Source organism: Tubulanus polymorphus, chromosome 1 (genome assembly GCF_964204645.1).
Source record: "Tubulanus polymorphus chromosome 1, tnTubPoly1.2, whole genome shotgun sequence".
NCBI lineage: Eukaryota > Metazoa > Nemertea > Palaeonemertea > Tubulaniformes > Tubulanidae > Tubulanus > Tubulanus polymorphus.
In genome coordinates this window covers 25122715-25144789 of record NC_134025.1, presented here as the reverse complement: position 1 = coordinate 25144789, position 22075 = coordinate 25122715, and the positions used below count along the sequence as shown (strand labels likewise).

The 22075-nt window shown below is 37.8% G+C and overlaps 1 pseudogene; it reads right to left on the bottom strand.

The window, feature by feature from the left end:
- Positions 1-4016: 4016 nt before the first annotated feature.
- Positions 4017-5456, bottom strand: LOC141914328 (small conductance calcium-activated potassium channel protein 2 pseudogene; annotated as a pseudogene).
- Positions 5457-22075: the final 16619 nt, after the last annotated feature.

Below are 22075 nucleotides of genomic sequence, written 5' to 3'. Positions count from 1 at the left end.
CATATGGTATTCACAGAGTATTATTGGTTGTCATCATTGACGGTGGACAAGCAAAAACGCGTCTACATAATTTGAACTTATAGTTGCAAAAAGCCCACAGGACGATATCATTTTACAAGGTAGACACTATTTATTAGTGTCTTCAAAATATGTACCAGGACGCACAAGACTTTATGGTATACTTGCTATCAGTTTATCACACTGGTGCACATTTGCCAAGGCAAATGTTTTACCGTACAACATATCGAATGGATATTATATGATTAATCGGGGAAACGCATTGCAAATAATGACATCTTTGAAACATTTGAAAACGCCGGAAATCATTCAAACTAACGCGAACGTAAACAACACATTATCGAGATATCGTCCTGTAAGCATTCAGTCAAAATAATTTTACAGTTTCATTGAGTATTTCACAGCTGATTAAGTACATCGTTAATCAGATGTTGAAAAGACAACGGACGTACAAAAATACCGCAGCTGTCATTCACAGTTCACCGACCACGCTGTATTTCTCATTAATCGTCTAGCTTTCGCTTTCAATCGAAATTAATTGATAGATTAAATAGAAAAACAAAACGAAGAAAATGTCTGACATCATTGATTTACAATACGGAAACAAAGAAAAGACGTACGTTCATGTGACTGATTCTGATAAAACTGTCAAACACCATCGCATTATTTCATACTATATATATGAACTCGAAAAACATTATACACAACAAACTGTTAAATATATTTCCATCTAATTCTAAACGCAATTAACAACAAAAATTAAATTCACCAAATATTATCACAAGCGTTGGTTAAACTTGCACTATTTTACCGCTGCTATATAGTTTTTTCTTCCGTTTAATTGGACTTTTAAACATCCATTTAAAATGATATAGCTAAATCTCAATACGTATGTATTCTACACCAGAGACCATTGTAACCTTTTCCTGACCATGTTTTGTTTGTTCTTTTCATTTAGAGTATCGCTAAAATCTTTCTATGATAATCTATATAAGCTTATTCGACATTCGAGGAAATGCACTCGCAATAGGAATAGGCTTATCCCATATACAATTCCATCAACCCTTTATTTCTCAAATATGTTATACATGTATATATGTAGCTTAATATTGGGTATACACAAAAACACTCTACAATGTAATGCCAACCATGTACAACCCGAATTTGTGTATATTTTATGACTACAAGCCTGTGACAGACTAGGCGAATCATTCACCGCATAAATCGCCTGCGATTTGATTCGTCAGACCAAGGTTGACGCATTTAGGCGAATTCTGTGCCAAGTCGCACTCGCCGTTCAAATGATCCCAATATGATTCAGTACGTATTTTTTGCCGGATTTATTCGGTGGAGGTGACACACTGGGCGAATTTGGCAACGATTGAATTTCGGCGATGATCTTACTAGCACGTCTAGAAAGTTTGCGTCCCTCGACACACTTTGTTGCAAAATTGGGCGAAAATCAATCCGCCGAGTAAAATCCCTTCGTCTGTCACAGGCTTAACGATATATGCGAATATTATCGACAAAACGTTCTTTTCTAATAACGCATCTGATCTTTTTTTGCGAAGATAATTGTTAATAATCTCTCAATATTTATGAATATTTGCGTATAACACAATAATTACCTGTAACACCCAAAACACGAATCAACACTGATTATATTTTACTCTCTTTATCATAATTAGTTAGGATGGAATAGGTTTTGTGATGACGATGGAATCTTATAGCATGACGGTGGACTTCGCATGCGTTATGATACCAACAATATATATATTATACATTAACAACATTTGTTTCGTGACGTTACGATATTTCGATGATGCGACTAAATGGTCAACCAAACACAACGATGAACACAACTTGGGGTCTGGTTCAAGAGTCTAAAATCTTATTATGGTCAAAACTCAGATTTTGGACACAACTTATCCACGGTTGGTGTTATCAAGTCTCAACTTTTGATCTGGTTTTGTAAGATTTCTGGGCACACGTCGATTTTGTATGAGTGTTGTATATTAGTATGTAGTTATTCACTGTTACTTTATTGATTCATTCGAATACTACCATATTAAGACCCTAAAGCACGCGTCGATATCAACTTTTTTCACTGGATCGTCACATCACTTAAATCAATTATCAATCAATTATCCGATCCATGAACAGCGTGAATTATCAATCGAAAATTGTTGGCAACGTGCAAGGGAAACAAATAGAAATCAACCTGAGAAAAATCGTTAAATTGAGCATTTTACAGCGAGTTTGGTATTACATTTTGGAATTTCTTACCGGTACTCTGATCAGAAATGAGGTATTTTCGGAAGAGAAGAAAATATGATACTGCGATAGAATTTTCTGATTTAAACTCTTGATTGTACATGTATTTCGGTGAAGGCCTAGTTTCGCAAAGAAATTAAACGGTCATAAACTGAATTATAGTGAAGTTAAACTTTTTCGCGAAACCGCGGCCCCGGAAGTATAGATACTATGCATTTAGTTATAGAAGACTATAATCTATATTCGAGCGTATTAACAATGCTTTGATAATCATAGCTGACTTTTCGAAGTAATGAGCAACCAGAAGAAAATGAATCGAATGTATTGACCAGCGGTCAATATAACATTGTACCATCATTAATGAGTTGCCTATATGTGATTATTAGAGTTCAGCATGATATGTAAAAACAATTTTATTTCCTATCCCGGATCACCGCTTTCCCTTCCCGTACGTTCGTTCGCCATAATTTGATTTCCTTAATTAGGAAATGTGTATCTTGGCAACGTCGGCCGCGCAGAAAAATTATGATTCTTCTTGCGACGAGCAAGCGAACGCATCATATTCAATTTTCTATTCATAAACCGCGTTCGTAAATAAGCCCACAAACCGACATAAAACCCTCCCCGGAGGTTTTAGAGTTGTCTATGAAATATGGGTTCGTTTCATTCGAAGTAATTCTGCATTTCTAAACCTTCTGAATTTATTGATGTTTATTATGAAATATTACATCATTTGACAGCCAAGGAAATATTAGAGATCAACTAGTTTTTGTAACGGCCGGAATGCGAATTTAATTCCAATTGGTTACAAACGATACCAAATAATGAATCCAGCTTATCCGCTATCGCGGCATTCAGTGACAGAATATTTGAACGATGGGCCCCGGGCGGGCACCGGGGAAGTTACGCTGGGTTGTTTTTGTCTAACAGCGACAATTTGCCAGCCAATAGTTCAGCTCCCGTTTTAGTGAGTGAAACTTCCGTGCGAAATGATGCAGTTGTTGCGGAAGAGACCCAGTTGCCATGGTGACAGGAACGAACATGTTCCATTTTGTTGTCACTTCGATTGGGTTATTCTTGTTCAACGTGTATCGCATTGTACTGACAATAGTATATATATATTTGAATGTGGATGTAAATAGGAAGTGTGAAATTAAAAATTCAACAATCTTTCGGATAAACGCAATTATAACTTATCGTCTAGTATATTTTGCCTCTGACGACTGGTTTCGTTAATATATCAAAAATAATGCTTTTCCTGGAAATGAAATCATGGTAAGATAAAGTATGCGACGACTGTAATATGTCAAACGGATCTAAATGTATCTATATATTTCATATATTAAAGCGCGCACGCACTATAGCGAATACTGCCCCGTACAGATTCCTAAGGATTTAGTTTGGTATATTCTTATCCACCTGAACAGTGGAGCGGTCAGATTCAGACACTATACAGACGAAGAGAGTGAACTTCTCGAAAACCGAGCTGTCACTTTTCGCACGCAGAAACATGATGAGATCCGCATTCATCGTCCACTATCATTTAATCTAAATTATCTACACTAATACTGCTAAAAACCAATATAAGGTTTCCCAGAGCTATAATCTAATGCGAATGCCATGAAACAGCTTTTGAACTTTACACGGTTGATAAACTAATGAGACGAAGTTCACTGGTATCCTGCGTGAGATAGTATTTTATGTGATTCCCTTTAAGATTTTAATTAAGGTTTTCGTTGCGAAGCCGTCATAATTCTATGGAGTTCATTAAGCTTGCTGTCAATGAGTTTGATGTTTTGATCCATTTGATTGACTCTATTGTTCATTTCAGAATTTTTTTGCATCATGTTCGCCATTATCTGATGCGTACTATGCTGGCTGCGTGCCATTTCGACCATGGTTACAGCACTGTCCATGAGGCGACGTTGTTGAGTTTTTACCTCCCTAATAACGTGGATAGATTTGATCAATTTTCGTTGATGATAGCGAATTCTTTTTTCGTCGGCGGTGCCGTATTTCTTGTGTTTGTAAATCAGCCATCCTTGTTTGACGATATTTGCCGCGGCGTGTTTCTGCTTCTTGTCTAATTCGACATCGATGACAAAATTATGGACGTATTTCTCGGCACGGGAGAGTTCAAGTTTGCGAGTCAAGACGGCCACCACCAGTGCCGTGCAACCGGCGCCGAAGATTCCGGTGAGTACCGCAATACCTCGGCCGCAGTTTGAATTCGGTACGATGTCACCGTACCCGACCGATAGGAAGGTGATCGCGATTATCCACATAGCGTTTAGAAAGTTTGTATGCAGTGGATCTGGCATTTCGCAGACGCGCAGAGCCCAACTAGCCAACAGGAAGAGAACAACAATGATAATAGTGAGTACGTATTCTGGGTATAGAGTCATCAGAGATTTGAAGATGAACCGAAAGTTGAAGTTAATACGATTCAAAGCGCCCAAACTTTGCGAAGAAGCGTCGGTGTACAGCTTGCTGTTTAACATGATACCACGGCAAACCCATTAACACCGCAAAAACATCGGTAGCGAGAACATGACGTCAACCTCGACATACTGATATGATTTCAGTTTCGTAATAGGGTTCGTCACCGTGACGACTACGTCATAATTACCAGGTAACGGATGAATGCAACATATCAGCATCTCAAAAATGATCTTGAATACTCGCGATGAGCTGATCGCCAGTTTCCAATCGTCCATGCTATTGTCGACCATGTAGAGCCGAATGTCGAGGTAATGGTACCAACCTACAAAGCCGATTAATATAGCCGTCGAAATAGTAATGAAAGACTTCAGCATTAATGAAACAATGCTAGATTTGTACTCTGACTGATTTCTACTGGCCAAACACAGTTCCGTTTCCAACATCATTAGAGCTATTCCGCCGAGCGCAAAGCCGAGCGCCAAATCGCAAACTAGTCTCCGCTTTACGAATAGCTGTTTACGTTTGGCTAAACGGAGGCCGACATTTTCGAAGCGGTTTTTCTTGTTCTTGCGCCGCCGAGCGAAACGTGACGGCGCCGGAGTCGAGATGGCCGGTGGATGCCCGACCGCAGTTTCCTCATCCTCCGCAGCTTCTGTGTACTTCTTGAAGCCGCCGTTGGCAGCTACCAACGGAATTCCGGGGTCTTCTATGATAGTACTCATTTTCAATCACATTAAGTAGTCGTGAACACCAGGCTACTGTTCGTTGCCCTGAAAAGATATGACACAAAATACTATTAGAAATTATTGTATTAAAATTGTGCCTTTTGGTTATTTCTTCAGTTGAATTTCATCTTTTATTTTGAAGTCGAACTCAAAGGTCATTTTAGCTGTCGATATATCAATCAATGGAAAGACTTTCTATTGGCATGGGTCTTGGGGTGACGACTAATGAATATCGAACAGATTTTCGATCTTTGTAAACTTATAGAGTGTACTATATGTATAATCCACGATCCAGACATACGCATATCTATAAGTCATTCGGTCATTGTCTTTGCATTACGAAGCACAAGATAATCCTTTATCTTCTTTGCTTTTAGTTCGCTGCATTCGTTAATTATTTAACCTCTTTTATGGCGTTCTTCTGTCAAACGGAGAATACGCTGTGACGAAAGGACAAACACACACACACGCACGCAAGAAATATTGCTCAGTGAGTGTGAGCTTCCATCACCCTTGCCATATATACCACGTTCAAGATGCCAGGTAGAAATAACGTATGCATATGCAATACTGTTCCCAATGCAACACCTAGACCTATTTATCGTTAGGTTTAACTTAAAGAATAAGAATTTAAAGTTCATTTCAGTTTATTCAATCTAGTGTCAACATTTATGACACAATAAAGATGGTCAGTTTGTAAGTTATTTCGATCTTTTCATCGAAGAACAGCTACATGGTTACATCTGTGAACAGATATTTCGTATATTTCCTCTCCCTTAACACAATTCCTAGATTAAATTCCATAATCATCTTTGGGTAGTACATGTCATCAGGCAGTGGTATTAAGTGAACCTGGCGCAAGATCAAACGTCAGGGTACCGTATTAAGCCTAATCGGCGAGTGTAAAAGATGTACCGTACCAGGCAAAAATCGCTGCATCAAATCTATTTCCTTGGCGGAAATGCATGATACATATAATCATATGCTCCATTATTTGGGTTATATAAAAGAAGAAACAGCAAAAAACGAAATTCCTAATTATGTACTTCGATTCAAACAAAAAATTCTGTAAATTCGACCGCCGATCACACAACTCTAAAATCTAAAATCAAACCCCCTGCTCCGCTCTTGGCAGATGAGGTTGGTTTATGAGGGAAATGGACTCAAAACAAATCAAACCAAACCTACCAAGCAAATAAATAATATGGACAATCCCTATATTAAGTAAAGAAAAGGGTAAAAAATAATTGCTATTTGAACTGGTAAACAAACAGAAAGGGTATAACAGAAAGAATATAGAATGAAACTAAGAAGTTTTTCCACGCAGAAACAGTTGGTTATTTTCGCATTTCAAAAACAGTAATTATATTTTCGATATTTTCTAATTTGATAGTTTGTTGTCTTATCTAACGATCGAATGTTACAGATATAAACAGAACGAAAGGCAGGGTAGCAGGTGCCAGTGACGGGGTTCGTTTGGTGGTTTAATCAACAAACGCCTACTCTTAACGACGTCTGAGAGCTAATTAAACCCAGCACAATCGAGCTCGCTGAACGGTGTGTTTCATCAATTGAAAATAAAAGTCCAACATTGTCGGATCAAGTAGTAATTCAATGGAATTATCAGAAAATAGTTAATTTTCAAAGCATAATTGAGTTTTTTAACAATACGTTCTGACAATATATTTTTTCATTGTTTTGGCTATGTATTTTTGAAAGTCGCTTGATGAAAACCAACGCTGTTTAGATTGCTCGCAGCGCTGATGAACTTTCATTTTGAGTGGCGTTTTTAGCATGTTGCCCCTAGTGTGAAAGGTAGACCTGATGACTGTAGTGGTGGAGGATTTGATACGGCATGAAGCACAACGACTAACATAACGATTTTCGCCACAACTGATTCACCAGCGTTATTATCGGCTATTCGGGCAAACTTGACAAATTAATGAGGGAAGGTCGTCATAAACATACATATATACGTGATATGAGTACAATTTCATCTGCGAATCGAGTCTGAAATTGCGATAGATCGAAGCATATATGTCACGATTTATAACTGGTTTCGAAGGTAACGGCTGATACACGTTTCAACTCTAGTGTAATAATGTGTTCGATCGTTGAATATCCGAAAATCCCATCATCGTTTGTATCGATGACATTATTACCAGACGATAAATAATGTTGACATCGCTGGTACCCCGTATACACGCTGAATTAACGATATTTTTTCGTTGTACGCGTAACCTGTCAAAAGTCATGATAAGATTGCCCCTACGCGCTCTACTTAAGTATCTCGCTCTATCGTGATTCAATTTGCCTAACGCCAAAATACTCTCAACTCCGCGCTAAATGCGTAGTCAACTATATACCCTTTCGGGGTAAGGGGTTGGCAAAAATAAAATGATTAATTAATTCATATCGAAGGGCCATCTTAAAAAACTAAGAGAAATATAGTCAAATGAAAAAGAAAAAAATTAAAGAATCCCGAGCAAAATATTTCGCGATATTGTCTGTTTATAGTTGTATATGGGCGTGTGTTCAGGTGTGTAAACCCGAGAAACCGGGATTTACCTGACCTACCTAACTCAACCCAGCCTCCCTGCTTTACCTAACCTGATTTACGACCAAGCATAACCAACTGATGTTACCGGTAACTCGTGACGTCATACCGAGCGGCTGAATATCATATCACAAAATTATGGCGTAAGATATATGTGCATATTTTCAGACTGAATTGCGGACATTTATTTTCTGTACATAATGATATAGTATATAACGTATATACAATTATCCGATTTCAGAGAAATTCTTTCATAAACGTAGCAGTAGTACGTAGTAGTAGTACATGGTAGTAGGAGTCGGAACTCGTATTGAAATCACCGCAGCTACTTGTAATTTTTCTGGTATATACATATCATACATGGAACGTATCGGTTTTGTGTTACAAGCCAAATAGAAATGTTCTATAATTTCCGCGTTCAAGTCATCTCGTTATATTGCTACGATATCTCATTTTAAGCAGTCTATTGAAAACATATTTCATGGTGTATATATTTCAAATAAGATGATTTATCGGAGTTTAAGGTGGCAAAACCATATGTTACATCTAATTCTAAAGGCTTCCCGATGAACTGAAAGGGCTTATATGGCATATGCATTACAGTTTCTTGATAAAAAGAATAAAGAAACAGCTCCGAAGTATTTGGAAAGTATAGCTGATGAGAGATTTGTTATCTATACGGCTAGTATATCTAAGCATGTCACAAAAAAAAGTTCTGAATAAATTAAATTTTCACAATTACAAATGAAGTGTTTTCCCGGGAATGGAAGAAAGCTATTCAAAAATAATCTTGCAAAATCTAGTTTTATTTTGAGGTCTTAATGGCGCTCATTCTGCAATCGAATTCCTGGTTCGGAGCGCGCGTGTGTCAATAATGAACAGGGAAACTGAATCAGCCGTCGAGTCGGTTACAACCAAAGACGATTAGGCACAACTTATTCACGAAAGCTGGGTCTGACATATTTCAGGATTATGATTATGGGGAGGATGATTTTCGATGTTAGTTGAGCCGAATATGTAACGGCGAAATCTATGATCGAGTCGTAGAGCTCCGCCATATAAGCAGTAGGATGCCAATACATAGAGAAACCAGGCGCAGATCCAAGGGGAGGGAGCAGGGGAACATTCGCCTTAAACTGTCAAATTGCCCTGAAATTTCACGTGAAAATGAACAATATTAAATTGATACCTAACAATGTTTAAATTCATAAGCTTGTTTTCTGTATTTTCAAAATTGAGTTAATAATTTCCGATGAGCTTTCTTCGGAGTACCCTTTTTAATTATATGATATGCCCTATTTTGGGGTGCACCCCTCCCTGAATCAGACCCTATAGATCCTACCCGGGAAACCTATGCCCAAAGTCGTTACTTTTTACTTAATTGGGTCATTGCCTATATCTATATCAGTTTTGAATTTGCAGCTGAAATAATATACAGAAACTTATCTAGAAAATAATCAGCCACGATTTTCGGATCGATGATAAAAATATGAAATTAATTAGAAAGCGCTGCAGAGTCTCGGCTTCGTTAATCCACAGTTATAGAAGAAGATGTTGATTTTCATTGGTGGTGAAATGATCAATTTTTTATATTTCGAAAAGCTTTCTCACAAGCCTGTAGTGATGATGACAGTGACATTGATTTCAGAATTCTCGTCGATATTTTCATCACGTTCTATTTTCTCTTTCAAAATCGATAACCACAATATCATAATCTAAACGACAACAACGTCGACGTTGAAGTGGGGCTTGTACTTCGAAATTAATCCAAAGTTCTGTGTTCTTTTCTTCAAACTATTGACAGAACTTTCAACAGATAAAATCGGACATCCTTAAATCGGATGAAATGCACTTATTGATCGCCGATAAAATGCTGGCGCCGATTAATCGGACCAAAGATTTCTTTCGAATGCGCTTAAATAAAATCATCATTTCATTATTGAAATCCCCTCTAGTTTCAGATTCATACTGAAAAGCTGATGATTTCTACCCACGCTCGGTGAATGCGTGCATTGAAGATATAATTCTCGATCAGTCAATAGCTGTGATTAGTGTATACCGTTTTCTAGATCTAGCAGGCTTTATTGAAAATACAGCTGCTTGTTAATCATTCGAACAAATTAATTTCATGTCGGCGACGATCTCAATTCGTCATTTTTATACGCGTTAAGAGCAAATCCATTTGATCAAACGGTCGTTTCAAACTTGATATTCGACCACTAGTAAAACGATTAATTATTAGTTTTCCGTCATAACAGACATATTTGAAACGATTCTTCTAAGAAAATAGATATATCCAAAGGCGATTGTTTATCAAGAAACCGCAGACTTGCTGAACTCCCCACGACCTTCACTGGTTGATCGAAGATTCCCTGCACCGGAAAATGAGCACAACTAAAACCATATTTCTGATTTTGCCTGTTGATTAACCAAGCGCTATTTATTAACATCCTTTGCGGTTCTTTTCAGACAGTAGCCAGGGCCAAATATATAAATAGAGTGATTTCTAGCTCACCCCAAACAACTTCATTTCGATTTTTTGAAAATTACCATGACCCCTTATTTCTATAGACAAGCGTATATCATATTTACCGTTATTGCCAACGAGAATTCATTACATTTAATTCTCCTTTCATAAGTCCACTTAAAAATTTTGGGTGGAGCATTGATATTCATGAATCATGTAAGAACCCCTGCGTTGTAGTTTTTCGCTTATCAGCAAAATCCGCGCTCTGACAGCTGTCTCCGCGAACACAAGAACAAGAATGATAATTTGCTCCTATCAACATCATTGCAGCTGCGCTCGGGAGCGTGGAATTATCATGTTTTATTCCGTATTCCTATATTGTTCGATCGATTGATTCATTAGAAATATTTGTTAACCCATTTACATCGATACTTGATAGTCGATTTTTTCTTCCAATTGATCGCGAATGTCGACGAAACACGCAGGTGACGTCACGCCACTATAGATAGGCCTATAGGAAGCCGAAATTTTATCAACTTATCTATTCGTCGAAGCCAATTGTCCAGCTTTCAGGAATGTGCACTCTTTGAGTGGTAAGATAGAAAATATGACTGTTTCCATACTTTTCAACATGTTGCATCCTTGGTTATGATTTACCCGCACAAGCCGACACTGAAGGCGGATGGAAAATGGTTTGCGTGTGAGCGCGCTCTCTAATTAGGCACGGGCCAAATTTGGCTCGATCCTGACCCGGGCCAAATCGTTTCCGTGTGATCGCGGCTTAATTTGAAGTCTCCAACATGGTAGAATTAGTGATTTTACCCTGGTGAGATCATGGAAGGAGGAAAATAGATAAATAATCTTAAACCCAGCGCTGTTTGGTAAATGGGAATGAACGTGGTTACAGCAACCGACGATGAATGATATTCAACACGATTAGATTCAACATCATTGTCCACTTTATGTTTACGTGCGACCGGAGATACGTATATATAAATAATTCACTTTATCAAAGCAAACTGAATCACATCACGACCATGGCAATAGTTGATTAATAAACAGCATTAATATTCGTTAATACGTTCGATCTACAGAGTTGGTCAATATTATAGGTTTACTGACTAAGTTGGTTATTACGAACTTGTTAGGAATTAAAACTTCATTTATGAAAATTTCATTAATGGGGAAAATTGATAAGTAAAGTAGAGATTTACTTTCAGCACAGTCATCGCTCAATACCACGTGATAGATTTGTGTCCGATTCCAGTTGAAAAGTCAGACATTAGCAAGTTTCCTTCAGTATAGCTTGTATAAAGAATATATTCACTTCTAACAGAACATTTTTTCATTCTGGATTGATTGTATGATCTTCTACGGCTCACCCTTCGTTTACGATACTCATGGAACATTATTCGCTTCAAATTTAATCATCAATATTCTTAAGGCTTCTCTGAGTTTAAAGCGGTACTCGCAAATATTGTTGCCATTCACCAGAATCAGGGTTGTCTGTTTCGGTACGCTTTGAACAAAATATCTAAAAACGTCCCATGATGAAAACGTACGCCTACGCTTTGAAACGTCTTTTGCGAACGAAATAAACATTACGAAGCTTCGGCAATGGGAGAGTTTTCTACTTTTCTCAGAAAAAAACATTATATTTAACCCACGTAAGTACCAGTTATCAAGCTCCGAGAAAACAGTAATTGGATATACGTTTATGAAACTTGCGCCATCGTTTTCTATAACTGATGTTTCTTATGTTAGTTAGCATTCTCGTGACACGTTAGTTTCACGGGGAAATCATCGTTATCGAGTATGAGTTTATACCTTCGTGACATCGGCCGTAAATATCAGATGTCAAATTATGAGAGATTTTGAGTATTTGCTTATCAAATGTACCTGGTTTAACATCGACTGTGCAACTGATTTACAATCCAATACGTGCTGTCTGTTTGTTAATTTCAGCTTCCATCAAAAGTAAATATGCTTTGTTAACTGGTGATAATGAGAATACAGCTCAAACGCATATCATCGGGCCTTGCAGAAAAGATGGCTGCCTCCATTAACGCTCATATGACGTCATCAAATTGCCAAGTGACGCTATTCATTAGTTATAAGCTCAGTTAGAAGGGGGAATCTAATTGACAATTAATTAGATGTCACTACAATAATTAGTGGTATATATCGCAGGGGATTTTACACAGAGGCAGCCATACATCCTGATGTGAGGTATGTTTCACAAATTCTGTGACTGCTTTTGGTCTCTGCACTAACGCGCGGGTGGAACAATTTTCCGTAATTAGAAAGGTGGGAGATGCGGTGATATCTAAACGATTAGAAATCTTGTTTCGTATCGAGTATCAAGCTCGCCTGCTGATTTATTTCCCCGGCAATATCGGCGTCGATTTTGTCGAAAAGCGCGGCGCTCATCGGAATTCTAAAATATTCGATTGAAAAATCTTGAGGTAATTCGAAACGCGCCGAGTTTGCTCGCGCCTCGTCGGAGTTTGTCAGCAACCCGAAAGATCGCGGGAATTCGCCGTTCAATTTATACGGCGGCTCATCAATATCGCTCAATCGGCTATCAATGTCACTAAAATAGGAAAGCAGCGAATTCAAGAGGACTCCGAGAGGAATGCTTTAAACGTTCGTTATCGAACAGATTCGCTCTGTGAATGATGTGTATACCAACACACAACAGTGTATTATTCAGATTCACTCTTCAGAAACTCCTTACTGTTCAAGGACATTGACTTCTTGATCGGGGAAAATAACAAGATATCACAGGTTCGTATTCCGATAGAAACGAATGGTTTCTTTAACAGAATTTGAAAACCAATGGCCATATTCCTGAAATCAATTCTAGTAACCGGAACTTGTTTGTATCAATCGCCAAAACGCCCTAAAATGAAAATCTTAGAGAAGATTTACCGCGACAGATTTTCAACTATCAGACGTCGCCATGTACAGCATATACTCTGTATAAGAGGATTGCCAACGCGTTTACCGCTTGAGGCAAGTTAGAAGTGAAGGAAATACATCGATCTTAAATTTGCCGATCAAGAGGTTTCGGTATAAACTTCTGTATTCAGACATCTGGCTTCAGTGATTTTAATGGTAAGTTTGCTGTCCTTGGGCGTTCGTCGATAAGCAAATATAGACTAAATGAGTTCGTTATTGGCCTCCAAACTCATGAATATTCACGTGTGCGTACGAAATTTCTTACGTATTTTGATCGTATTATACAAGAAACTAATTCCATTTCAGCGGTAGTTTAAAATTTACGTATAACTACTACAAGTACTGCGATTGGTAAAGTTGTAAATTGCAAAACGTAGCTGCCATGCAAATTTGAGTGATCGTTCTGGTCGGAATTAACCACAAAATACGTTTTCCAATTTTTGGAGATCTCGCTTTGGTTAAAAGATGAAAATGACAACACATATTTGTAATATAGTTATTTGTTAATATAGTTAGATTTGAACAAAAAATTTTGTATCGACCGCCGATCACGCAACTATGTATACTTCGATTTCCGATTTCAAAATCAAACGCCCTGTTTCGATCCCGGCAGGTGTGGTGGGTTTGTAAGGGACACCAAATCAAAACAAATCAAACCAAATCTACCAATCAAATAAATAACACGGTCAATCCCTATTTTAAGATTTCTAAAAAGATGAAAATGACGATTTATATTCACCAAGGAAAAAGCCACGTGTTAATTTGGACACTCCATGACATGAAATGAAATCTCCTGAAGCCAGATGTGCAAATGAATATCCCATATTTACCTTTATTAATCTCATCCTACATACGATATGATGACATAATTGTATGAGGCGCGAATATTTCGCTGGCGCTCGAAAATCCAACAGTGGAATATATGTATATTTGCACAGATGTCGTTCAAATGTGAAGTTGGATGGCGGATTAAACGGAAGGTCCGTCGATACTCTCTCACTTATAGGATACCATACACAGTCACACACGACTTTAACTCCGATCATACACACACGATGGATCCATAATTCAGCACACTCGAAACGGGTTCAAGTGCGGTGAAATGAAGATTTCTATCGTCAAATTTTACGTCACTTAAAAGCCCGACGACATTATAGTTTTTGCGATCCATTAGAGATTCGTGATTCAAGTATTGTCATATGAGAGGATATCATGCTAGGTTTTAATACTTTTTGTCGAGCACTTCTTTATTTTTAAGTTTAGATATCCTCACATATCTTCGTGCATTTATAGTTGATTCAAAATGGTTATTTTCTGGCACCACAGACGAAGATCCGTAGACAGTCGTCATAAAAGTAGGACACGAGCACCAGGGAATCATTCAGGTGCGCATCTGGACGCAGAACTCCAGAAACGCGAATGTCTTGTATAATCTAATAGACTTGTCGTGTAGATTCGTTAATATTAATTAGCTAATCCGTCGCGTCAGGTATCTCGACGACAAGCTTTTTTAGACATGGAGAAATTTATCTTGTTGATGGATGGAAAGCAAGCAACTCGTCTTAAAACCTTACATTCGCAATATATTCATTGCTGACGCAACTCAGACGACTTGGCGAATTCTCAAAAGCCACGCCAGAAATTAAATCTGCTGATGAAAACGCGTGTAATGAATACACGGATAACCTCCTATAAACCCATCTCTTTGAAAGGAAATATGTTCTTGTCGTCGCGCTATTTGCCTTCGACGATCGTTTTTGTATTCATGCCTTTGAAATAATGATCTTTAAAGGCTAAAAATACATTTTCTTCGGGCTTTTCATTATGTTGCGAACACAATATTATCAGATTACGCGCATCTCTGCCTATAAAATTATCCATATCGATTCGAACGTATTCTTTTAGTCAATGGTGAAAACTCATTAGATCAAAATTATCATCAGAACAACGGCCACGACACTCGCATCAAAAAGTACTTGTACTTATGATTTCCTAGGCCGGATGAATATCATTTCCTAATCTAATATGTATGAAGGCTGATTAATTTCATTGAAGATCCGATATGTATAAGGTAATAAAGGTAATGTATAAGGAAGACTTTTCGGATATTCGTGTTTGAGTCAAGAATCTTTATAAATCTTGCATAGCCGCGAAATTGGCCGTTTAAACAATGCATTAACAACTCATAAATCCAAAATGTCATTATTGGAACGTGCGTGGCAAAATATGAATAATAGATGCTACCGCGAAGTCCCGTGTAGTTTCGCTAGCAATAACAAAATGTGTTCCAAACATAGGACATTAATAGAAGCAGTCACATCCATACGTTTCGTACGAGAAGATTTATGAATGAGACGTTGTTTATTTCTTTCCCTAAAAACCCGAACGTAACATTCGAGAAAATAATAACACGTCTCTCCAGCCACGAGGGTGATTATTATTGTACCCAGCGGTTTATTCCGTTTACCGCAACGCCGTGAAAGCCGGTCGTATAACGATACGCACTGGTAGAGCCACGAGAGTCAGCGCCTTCGTTTCAATCCACCCGGGTAACTACTATTTCAAGCCATAAAAGGCGTTAAATCGCAAATTAACGACACATTTACCGAAACTATTGCGAAAGTTGCCGCGTGTGTACCGACATACGAAAATGAACTTAGTCTGAAAAATACAAGCACTAAAATGCCCCCTCGAAATATCGAAACACGCCGAGTTGGGGGAAAAAGCTACATTATATCATCATTCTATAATTAACGGGTGGCCTCTTCGTATTACTGTAAAGAGGAAGCTGAATGAAAGTGTATCTTATCCGACTGCGAATGATCGACGGAGCAATTAATAACTGGTAGATTTCGCCCGAGTATTCGCGACCGACGGGTAATTTTATTGCCAGAGTATCCAGTCGTGCAAAAATAATAGCCGGATATTGGCGAAGACGTTTTCTCCAATTCAGAAGCGATCATTAGCGTTTGTGCGGCGCTGAAAAAACACCCGATGCGTTGAAAGCATTTTATGCCCTCGTAAAAAGACGAGCGCATCGAAAAAAATCATCTCAGTTCTATATAATTACCCACTTAAGAACGATTGGAAATAAATGTATGAAATGTCGATATGGTTGATGTTTAGTTAGCTATGAAAATAGAACAGTATTTTCGGATGATATTTCATCTATTGATGAGTATATTTACTCATTTCGTTTCTATCAGTTTTCATGTTTGCTTAAATGTCAAACCGGCGGTAATACACCGCGTGCGCATGCGCGTTATTAATTCACGCGGATATGTTTCTCACTTCGCTTTGAGAGACATTTTGAGAAGCATTTATTGCCTCCAGAATTTCGTTTTTCTATGATATTCAATTAAAGTCTTGCGTTTTGAGAGTCGGTGAAAGAGATACACGGATACAATACAAGATTCTTATCCCCGCCGGGGCAGCTGTGATGATTAGGATTTGGTAATAGATCATTTCGTACTAGAATCCGTACTGAATGCGATGCAGATTTTTAATTCAGAATGCATAGCGTAGCGCTGTAGTTCTACGTATTTAAAAACATCTATGCGGGATATAGCTGATTTATTAAATTATGACAGTCTGTATTCTATACGAATTCGTCCCCTGGGGTATCACGGCAGATGACGCAACAAGAGCTGTTTACAATTTTCCACGAGACCGGTTAAAAAATAATATGTATATTAAACGCGATGGGAAAGGTGGTAAAATGGCTCGAAAGCACATCCAGGTTTTTTCTTCAAATGTAAAAAATGCATACAAACGTTCTACCCAACGCGTATACTTGGCGGTAAAAAATTTCCGTGTGTATGTCACTTTTACTCGTAAAATCAATACACCGTTTATGGTATAACCGTAATGGAGACCCTAACCGGAAAACGAATATGCAATTAATTATGCATCGTATTTTGTGTTATAAAATGCCATTGTTCATTAGGGATTTGATTTTTGAATAATATTCTGAAAGAATCGCCGCTGCGTTCATATCGGAGGTGTACAAATTAAAACAACAGGCAAACACGGGTACAGTGAGCCTGACTTAAAACTAAGTTCGTCATCATCGAAATAGATGTTGAGTAAGTCCAATAGACCTTACCAATTAAAGGCTTAACAATGAGAAAAATATCGGCATTTAACTTTGTAAACAACTTTGACAGAAATAAATACTACTAAATCATAATTAGGCTTTTCAAATGTAGATTTAAGGGCTGAAATAGAAATTGATTATCAACAGCTTTCTAGATAACATTGATGATTATCCAACTCAGATACTTATGAAAAAGTGCGAAAAAGTCTGCAATTTTATATGATACAATGAAATAAAAATCAAGTGAACAAAATAATCGTTTTGAGACCACACTTTGATAACCATGAATGTAGAACTTCCGATTCGGTTTAATAAAACAAATAGGCAGTAAATTAGCGATATATCCAAGAGATGTACATGATATAAAACTATGACTGCAATGAAACGGCGAGAATCTAAATCCCCAAATTCTTACTTGGTCATCTGAAACGCAAATTCTCTCTCCCTCTCTCGCAAGAGTATTGACTAATCTTTTGTATGAGTGATAGCCGACGTGAGATATCTTTAATCGTTTAACAATTTCATTACTAGTCACTAGGGATAAATATGACACCATCCATCACTGATCTGCGTATCAGTGGACTAGTAATTGCTCAGAATTGATGGTTGGAATATGTGTTATTTTACCAATACGACAGCATACAGAGAGCGATAAATAATACGTATTTAATTTGACAAACGGCTGCACGATCATCTGTTACGTTGTTTATACTATAATTCACATACCTTTATATTGCAATTAATCCTCTCGATAGTTTCTAAACTAATCCTCACTGTTTTTACAACATAATTCGCGGTAAAAATCTTCAGCGAATTATCTAATTATTGTTTTTACTGCGTTCCAATTTTCAATTCGTGAATTAATATTTCTACTGCACTCTAATACTGCATACTCGACTGGTGACGACGACGACGACGAAGTGCGTTCAGTCACAGATTCAAATACCACTGATCGACCACTGCGTCGAAGATAAGGGCGACGGCGTTATAAGATGAGCAACTTTCTCTGCTCCTTCAGCAGTTACACTGAACGATTGATTTTCAGCCGGAATAACGCTCCTTGCAATTGGAATTATGGGTAGCCAGTCACTTGATATCGTGTCATCGAAGGCTATAGTCGCCCCTTTATCGAGTCATTACACGATAGAATGAGTTTTATTACCGTTGACAGACGTATCGCTATGCGTAATGGCTGCAGACTTGAATTGCTGCCGCAGTGAAAACTCGACGATCAGCTTCACCCAAACTAGTGGTACTTATTCAACTGAAACTGTAATCGTGTGGGTCGTGACAGAACGACTATCGAAGCATTCGAGAATCGATAACAGCATCCAACGTTAACTTCGACTGCTAATGGCGCAACACAATATGTACTTATTAAATATTCAGCCATTGTCCAAGTTTCATTGATGGGTGGAGCGCAGTTCGTTTGTCCAGTAGTTGACGAAGACGTACGTACTGTTTATTGTTTGCTGCATCGACCCGCGCCCATAGGTCTCGAAGACCCCGACACGATGCGCAGTACGCCAGCTTGCTTACAAGTGTTGATAAATCGGCAACACCCGGTACCTAAATTCCCTGAGCGATGAAGGCAAATATTTCAGAACAAACAGTTTACTTGGTGACAGACAGTTACGCTATTTTCGAGTCATCGGCCCCAATACGTTTTCAAGAGTACAAGTTGTAGCTTAAGTCTGATCACATGGCATAAAATGTCAGATTTACTAACGCCAACACGGTAATTTACCCGGCCATATTTTGGCTTGTCAAGTGAAGTTATACATATATGAATGTGGTCTTGAAGTACAATGCAAATAGGAAGCAAAACTTGGTCAATAGTTTGATGATGCGAATGATCGGTTTATAGCCGTGTGTATATGTATATGTATAGATTCGTTTTCGCCAATTTGTTTTTGTTTTGCTGTTTTCGTGCTATTCGTCACTAGTTGTTAATGTTAACGAGGTTCAGGATGCTGAAACAATTAACGTTCATATAATGCACATATACTATACCGATACAACGGCATTTACAATTTCCCGAACGTCGCCTGCACCCCTTGTGCGGCGTGTGTAATGATCAATGCCTTCGGCTTCCAATTTCGTCTTATGGGGGAACGCATTAGGTAAATTGATGGTTCCAAGTCAGTTGTCGCATCCTCAGCGAATTGGTGCCGTGACTTTTACACGTGCCTTAAGATGCAGATGCAGGAAAGTAGGAAATTAACCAGCGGGGAACAACCGCGGTGCTAATTTCGTCCGCTTCCATTCAACAAATTATTTATAACATTAGCCCTTATAAGATTCACTTAGATATATGCTATTAACCTCAAAAATATTATATGTTAGACTACACGTGTATAAGATATGTCATCTAATACCATCAATGATGTAATTTCATATGAACAGCTTTATTCAAAGACAAATTGTATACAGTTCCGACCAAAAATGTCGAGAAACGGCCAAATTCGCGCCAATTTGAAAAAATTACAAGAACGTGTATGCATGCATTTTCAGCGAGAGTAACCGCTGAAGTTTCAACCGGCACGAAAAATGATGTATCTATTGTCGGCCACATGACATCAATTTTTCTAATTAGCAATCATAATTGAGAGACGTACTCGTAACTATCATAATGCTCGCTGAGTCTAGTTTATATCATAGTGAATGTTATAGTCGTATAACGACCTGAGATCATTGCTTAGTCGAGAGATCCATGTTTAAAAGCTTAAATGATCAGATTAAGTGATCGTTTTGTGACATAAAAACTATACTGTGACGTCTCTGTTAGTATCAAGAGTCTCCATGATAACGTTCGTAGCACTCAAGTTGCGTCAGTTGACATTATTGTTGTCCTGAAATGTGATTGCGCCTATCCAAACTAACTTCATTGCAAATCGACTAGCGTTATTGACATGAATTATGCTATGTTGCATTACGTGTTATTTGATTTATTATATACATGTGCATATACAGCAAATCCCATTGCATCCGCTACATATACATGCATATATACGTCAGCCTTCGAAATCCCTTCTTTCAATTAATAATGCCAATTTGGATTTGGAATGATGGCAACCGCATTAAATATGTATCAGCCTATCGCATTTCGGCTCGGCATTTTAAGAATCCAAAACGCGTGTTTTTATACATTGAAATTCGCAAATGCATAAAACGAAATCAAACAATGCAGTCACTCGGCTGTTTAATTGATAGAAATCTGGAGAACAAATTGATCAAGAATATGCATGTTGCAGTTGAAACTAAAGCAGGTCGAGTCTAATATTTGTCGTTTTATTTGCTTGATACAACTCGACAATGTTCGATTGCTTTTATTAGTTTTAATTCTTCTGACGAAGTTTGGAAAGTTCATCAAAAGTTGGACCCTGCCATTAACCTAACTAAAATGTAAAAACAGGACTCAACAGCTTTTAGCTAGTGATGCTGATTACAACCATTTCATTCTCTGTGGATTAAAAACAAAATACTAAATCCCAATAGGGGATAAACTTATAAATATCATGGCTAAAAACGGATAAATAATCTCCTTTGGGCTGAGAGCATGGACAAAATAAATGCTATGTGCGCTCAAATACAGTACCGGGAATTAGAAGTAGTAACAAGTTTGGTATATTGGATTGTACGTGAAAAAAATGTCAGAAAAGTTCGATAATCACTTTTTATCAGATCGAGTCGTGTCATAACTTGGTATATTGATAAGAAGCGACGAAAAAACATAGTGGTTACAGCGGCAATTTTCTGTTGATTTGGACGAGTAGGCTCTTCGCCGAAATCGAATGATAGGAAAATGTCCGAGCCATCTCGTCCTTTCGTTCTAAAGAGCCGACGCAACCAAACTACGTCTGAAGTACAATTGAACCAGAAATTCGAGAGCCGATGTAATATATTGGATGGAATGAGATCGCGCTCGATATCTCAATTTTTGTACAGAGATATTAGAAAATCGCCCGCTGTATCTTTGCTGTATTATGAACACCACGAGATGAAAGCATTTGAAGTGGCCTGAACTATGAGCGTTGATACACCAAGTGTCATAGTTATAAGCCATCAACTATCATGCGGCTGGAAAATTTGTTCTACACATATTCTAAGGCGCATAACGCATATCTAACAATATTGAAATAATATAATAATAATACAATGAAAATCTATAAACACATATATATATATATATATATATATATATATATATATATATATATATATATATATATATATATATATATTATATTCTTTCATGAAGTAACTTAACTGATCTTATAAAAGTTAAGACGTGAAAATGCTCATTGAATAGGATAGATATACGAACCGGTGAGATAGATTCATAATTAAACCGTAGTTATGGCGAAGCCGTTCCATATCCACCAAACTGCGGATCGTAGGTCTACTACACTTGGATTTCAGATTCAACTCTTTAATGACGTATGAATTGATTTTAAACTTGCAGCGAGGCGCATATGGCGCTCCACCACTGATCGTGGTAAGCGGTCGATGATCGAAAAGTTTCGCGTTTCAGT